The sequence below is a fragment of the Microtus pennsylvanicus genome, chromosome 4, assembly GCF_037038515.1.
Source record: "Microtus pennsylvanicus isolate mMicPen1 chromosome 4, mMicPen1.hap1, whole genome shotgun sequence".
Classification (NCBI taxonomy): Eukaryota; Metazoa; Chordata; class Mammalia; order Rodentia; family Cricetidae; genus Microtus; species Microtus pennsylvanicus.
The window spans coordinates 88,827,729-88,834,741 of record NC_134582.1 but is presented as its reverse complement, the minus strand read 5'-3'; positions in this window follow the sequence as shown (position 1 = coordinate 88,834,741).

Here is a 7,013-nt window from a genome sequence, read left to right as displayed (position 1 = left end):
GCCTTAGATGTCTGTCTGTGTCCCCTGGAGGAGTCTCTAGACTTCCTGGACAGATTATCCTTCAGGAGCTAACTCTGAAAGCCTTTTTCTGCTCCTGATAAGGCCAGGCTCCTAAAAGCTACATGTGTGTTCTTTCTTTCTTTCTTTCTTTCTTTCTTTCTTTCTTTCTTTCTTTCTTTCTTTCTTTCTTTCCAAACAACAATACTGTCTATTATAAAACTATGAATTTCAGAAAGGCTATTCGGAAAACAAGTAAGCAAGATACCTTTGAGAGATTAGGAGTTAGTTTCCTAGTAGCCAAATAGCTAGAAATAGCGGCCACAACTTGGTAATAAAGATAACGAACTTCCAATATGGCCGGCTTCTTTCTCCCCTTCTGACCCAAGAAAAAAGCTTGGCAGTTTAAAACAAAGGCTTAAAGGCTCTTTGTCAGGTCAGCAGAACTTCTGCTGATGAACTGTGCAAACAAGTTCAAGGCCAGATCAGGAAGTGTCACACAACAGTTGTGGGCCTATCAGCTAGCTTCTTTCTTCAAAGGGACTAACTCTAAATTAGGGGAGGAACACCTTCGGGAATTAAAAATCTCTGAACCTTAAATCGAGACGGGTCCTCCCTGCTTTGCTTTGCAGAGAGGGTCTTTATGTCTGTGTTTCTGCTGTGTGCATGCGTGCATGACTGTGTGCATGCGTGCATGTGTGTACGTGTCTGCCTGTGTGTGTGTGTGCATGTGTGTGTGTGAGTGCATGTGTCTGTGTTGTTCTCACCTTCAAGGCAATATACAGCAAGCCAACAGCCAACGTTGAACTAAATGGAGAGAAACTCAAAGCGATCTCACTGAACAAGACAGGGTTGGCCATCTCTCCATAAATAGTCAATATAGTACTTGAAGTTCTAGCTAAAGCAATAAGACAACAACAGGAGATCAAGGGAATACAAATCGGAAAAGAAGAGGTCAAACTCTGTTTGCTGATGGTATGATAGTTTACATAAGTGACCCCAAAAATTCTACCAAGGAACTTCTACAACTCATAAACACTTTCATTAATGTAGTAATGTAGCAGAATACAAGATTAACTCCAAAAAATGAGTAACCCTCCTGTACTCAAATGATAATAGGGCTGAGAAAGAAGTCAAAAAAACATCACCATTCACAATAGCCACAAATAACATACAATATCTTGGAGTAACTCTAACCAAAGTGGAAGACCTGTATGACAAGAACTTTTAATCTTTGAAGAAAGAAATTGAAGAAGACACAAGAAAATGAGAAGCTCTCCCATGCTCTTGGGTGGGTAGAATTAACATAGTAAAAATGGCAATCTTACCAAAAGCAATCTACAGATTCAATGCCATCCCCATCAAAATCCCAGCAAAATTCTTTACAGACCTTGAAAGAACAATAAAAGCCTTCTTTAAAAAACTGTCGTTCTCTCGGCTCCTGTCTGCTGTGTCTGAAATTTTTCTGACAATGCCCATTAAGCTTAAGATTTTTTTCTACCTTTTATTTCTTTAACAGGCAGAGGAAACACACCTGATCAAGACCCCTTGACAGGAACACCGTTTTCTAAATTGTTGCTGGCCATTGAACCCAGAGTCTTGCACCCACCTGCTCAGGGCATACTTAACCATGTGCTACAACCCAGGCCTTGGAGGATACCCAACCACAACATTCATACGCTTGGTCATTTATCGGACCACAGAGGAAATCACAAGACATTCCAAAGGAATGATGTCATTGGTTCGCGTTCTTTTACCACAGTACACTGGAAACAGAAACCAAGAATAGAAATGCATTCTTCTAGCCCGTGACTCTGACAATTAAAATTACCCCCTAGATAGTCTCTACACTGCAGAGAAAACTATGATGAAAAGAAATATTTAGCATGGAATGCAATGAAATCATGCATACAAAAATGTCCATGTGTCAGCTAAAAATTGTACCCAGTGAGAGATTTAGATCTTAAATACATTCTTTAGATACAAAATACACTTTAAATTTAATGAGTTAAATGTTCAAGTAACTCAGAAGGAGAAAATGAAAAAAAAATCTAGGAGAATAGAGAAATAAATATAAACACAAAAATAATAGACTAAAACCCAAGAATATAAAAATTGTCAATTATGCTAAAATATTGTTAGTTAAAAGGCTAGTGAGGTGGCTCAGTGGGTAGAAGTGTTTGATGTTCAAACCTGACCACCTGAATTGGTCCTCTGAACTCATATGAATAGAAGAGAGAACCGATCCTTACAAAACTGTCCTCTGACCTACACACACACATTGTGACATGCACCTCCCAACACACACACACACTGACATGCACCCCCAACACACACACATGCACACACAAATATACACTGTGATATATACACTCCAACACACGCACATGCTCAATAACAACACACAAAGGTAAATTTAAAATAAATTGCTATTAATTAGAACACAAAAATTTCTGGAGAAACGGCAAATTAAATATCAGGAATAAAAGACTGTAAATAAAGTCTAGCCTATAGTTTTGAACTTTAAATAAGTTGACCCCACGAAGAAACAGAAAGTCTGTATGTGACAGTGATTATTAAAATAATAGAATGGCCAATCAAACATCTCCAATAAAGGAAAATGGGCTTTACAATAATACCCCGCCTCACCACCACCACCACCATGATGAGGGTTTCTCTATGTAACAGCCCTGGCTGTCCTGGAACTCACTCTGTAGACCAGGCTATCCTCGAACTCACAGAGATCCACCTACCAATTGATGAGATCAAAGACGTGCGCCACCACCTCCCAGCTAACACAAAATTTTTTTAAAAATTATTTTGAGGCAGGGTCACTCTGTAGCTTAGGCTGGCCTGGAATCATCCCAGGTTGGCCTTAAACTCATGGTGAGTCTCCTGCCCCAGTCTTTCCAGTGCTGGGATTACAGGTAAATGGTACCTCATCCAATTGTTTAAGAAAGTTAAAGCCCATTTTAGCCAAATAGTTCCAGAGAAAAAAGAGAGAGAGAGAGAGAGAGAGAGAGAGAGAGAGAGAGAGAGAGAGAGAGAGAAATGCTACTTACTTGTTATGCTAATATAAGTAGAAAATGACAGTGTCTCCAAAGAAAATTAGAGGCCACTGCTATTTATGGATATATTCTAAATGTAAGGGCCAGCAAGGAGGCACACCAGATAAAAGTGCCCACCTGAGAGCCTGGGGACCAGCATCCCATCTCAAGAACCCATGTGGAGTTGGAAGGAGAGAACTAAGTCCACAGAGTAATCCTGTCTTCTGCAGCAGCATACTATGGCAAATTCCCACAACACATCCTACATACACAAATAATAAAATCTGCAAATCTACCTTAGCAACATATAAAAATAAGCCTAAACCAGTGAGATTTGTTCGATAATTTTTTATTTTTGTTTTTTTCAAGACAAGGTTTCTCTGTGCAACCTTAGTTGTCCTAAAACTCCCTCTGCAAACCAGGTTGGCCTCAAACTCAAAGAGATCCACCTGCCTCTGCTCCTGAGTACTGAGATTAAAGTGTAAACGGAGACTGCTTTTTTGTTTCAGGCTGCCCAGACCCAAATAATCACATGGAAACTATATTAATTAGAGCACTGTTTGGCCTATTAGCTCAGGCTTCTTATTAACTAACTCTTACATCTTAAATTAACCCATTTTTTTTTATTAATCTGTGTATCGCCACGAGGCTGTGGCCTACCAGTAAGGTTGCAGTATGTCCTCCTCCCTCAGCAACTACATGGCATCTGCCTCCTCTGGCAACTATATGGCATCTCCCTGACGCCTCCTACTCTCTCTATATATCTCTTCCAGCCTGGCTATATTCTGCCCTGCTATAGGCCAAAGCAGGTTTATTAATTAACTAATAAAAACAACACATATACAGAAGGACATCCCATATCATTAAAGGAATATACCACCACTGCCTGGCTCTATAAAAATGTTTATGGTTTAAGCTTAGAAAAAAAAATGTATAAATTTGTTCAAACATATGAGATGTTAGCAAAAGGAAACCCACATGATTAACTTAACAGATATTTTTAAAAAGGTAGAAGATGAAATTCAACATGTTCCATTGGGGCTCAGTGCTTAAGAACTGCTGACTGTTCTGGCAGGGGACCCAGGTTGGGTTTCCAGCACCAACATAGTGGCCCCCAACCACCTGTAACTACAGTCCCAGGGGATTCACCGCCCTCTTCTGGCCTCCTTGGGTACTGCACACACATTGTGCACAGATACACAGGCAAGTAGCACACCCATACATGTGAAATAAATTAAAATAAAAATAAGTATTTTTAAAAAGGAAATGTCCATCTCTGTCAGTGAAAAAAGGGTGGACTTTGAAAGCAAGCTGCGTAGGAGTGGGTTACATTGCTTTCTACCGGGGGCAGGTTGTAAGTAGCAGGGCTCTTTGCTGATCCTTCTTCCCCCACCCACTGAGTGTGGCTAGACAGTGACTCACCAAGTGAGTAGAAGGGCTATGTATGACTTTGGAAGCTATGTCACAAGCGGAACTGCAGCTTCCTGCTCACTCATCCTGACTGGGAAGCCAGCTACCATATCATGAGGACTCTCAGGTGGAGGGGGACCCTGGGGAAGAGAGGAGACCTCTAGACAACAGCCTGTGAGCACAAGTTCTTTGAAGCGGATCTCCTGTGGACTTCAGATGTGCCTCCATCAACTGGATCTTCTGAATAAAATGTCACAGCCCAGATGGTTAAACATCACACACACTCCTCAGAGCTCTGGAAGCTGAGCGTCTGAGATTAGACCCGGTGTCTGACGAAGACCTGTTTTTTGGTGTGGTGTGTAGGGAAAGGATCTCTTCCTGTCCTTCTGAGGGTGTTAATCCATCACATGGCCCACTCCCATGGCCTTATCTACACCTAATTACTTCCCAAAGATCCGACTTTCTAATACCATCATGTTATCTTCAATAAGTTGGGATGGTGGTTCGGTCTATAGAAGATAACTGATGTGTCATGAGCAATTTATAGCCTTGGGAGAGGAACCAAGTTGCCTTCAGATTGCTGCCTTCTGGAAGCTATGGGATAATAAATGTAGCTCTAAACTGTTGAATTTGGGGGCAATTTTTATGTAGCAGTGCATAACTGATATATCACTTCATATACCAATAAAGAAAAAAGAGTGGATTCTCTCTTCACATGGAGAACTTTAGATTTTTTATTTGCTTATTTTTTGATTTTTGTCTGTTTTTGTTTTTTATTGTTGCTGTTTGTTTTCTTTTGTTTTTCGAGATAGGGTTTCTCTGTGTAACAGCCCTGCCTGTTCTGGAACTTGCTCTGTAGACCAGCTGGCCTTGAACTTACAGAGATCACCTCCCAAGTGCTAGAATTAAAGGCATGGTGGTGGTGTTCACATCTGCCTAGCAACTTTAGACCTTTGTAAAAAAAAAAAAGACCAAATGGGCAAATTGCTATAGTCATAAAAATTCTGATACATATATAGACATAAAATATAGACATAAAAAGACCTCACACATTTTATTAGATTTTATTGTTGTAACAAAATGCTTGAGAAAACCAACTTAAATGAAGGAAGATGTATTTTGTTTTGTTTGGTTTTGGTTTTGGTTCATGGTCTTTTAATCTCTTTGCTTTGGGCCTGAACTGGGGTGTGCCTCATGGTGGGGGTTGTGTAGCAGAACAAAGATGTTTATCTCCTAGTGGACAGGAAATAGAGTCCAACTCTACTCTTCAAAGACACACTCCCAGTGATGCACTTCCTCTAATTATGACCCACTGCTAAAAGGCACATCAGGGTATGAGCTTATCAGTGGGTTAGTGTAATGGTGGCTGGATCATGACTTCTCAAAGGATGGATTCATGTGGCTGGAGCCTCTGTCGGGCTATCACCTCTGATGTTTGTTACTGGATGTTCATAGTTCTACCCCATGAATCTTGGGGGCGGGGTATTTCATATCCAACCCACAATACACAGGAATACCATAAAAGTAAACAAATCGAGGGGGCTGGAAAGATGGCTCTGTGGTTAAGAGCACTTGCTCCTCTTGTTTGAGTCCCAGCACCTATGTCACAACTACTCGTAACTGAGGCTCCAAGCTGATGCTTGATTCGGGTTCCATGGCATCTGCATACACATATGTGTATGTAAATGTATATGTATATGCTCACACAGAGACACATGATCAGGATGTGAGCAAAAGGAGCTCTCAAATACTGCTAGGGGAAGCACAAACCGTGACGGGCAGCGTGAAAGCCATTGGGTAGGACGCAGGAGAGCTGACTATGTACACACGCCATAATTGGACAATCTTGAGCAGTCCCAGCTCCTCCTCTGGGAATACTGAGATTTCCCATGAAAAGGCCCAGCTCACGATAGCTGTAGCTGAGCTGCCTGTAGCAGGGAAACGCCAATGGACTAGAGGAACGGACTAACAAAAGATGTTGTGGAAAGAGCAAAGGAATAACGAGCAATTTTGCCTATCAAGTTGGGTTGGTCTCAGGAAAGTAATTTTCCATGGACACTTCTTGAGGTTTATAATTGATGACTAAAAATTGTATGTGATATTGATTAAAATTAAAAATATGATTGTTTTTATGTTGTTTTAAAAACCATATGCTGTTGAGTGGTGGTGGTGGCTTATTCCTTTAATCCCAGCACTTAAGAGGCAGAGGCAGACAGAGCTCTGAGTTTTGAGGCCAGCCTGGCCTACAAAAACAACTCTAGAGCAGACAGGGCTACACAGAGAAACCCTCTCTTGAAAAACCAAAAACAGCAACAAAAACACAAAAACAAAAAAATGCGCTATAGGCTAACAGTTCTATGTTCTTTTGGGTATGTGATTTGTGTGTGTTTGAAAAATCTGGAAGAATTCCCAGGCCTGTGCATTTAAAACTGTGTGTAAATTGCTGGGCCCAGTGCCAAGGGTCTGTGGTCCCAGGGACTCTGGAGGATGATGTGGGAGGGCCCAGTGGATCTAGGAGTTTGAGACCAGTCTGGGCAACACAAAGAGACCTCGTCTCAC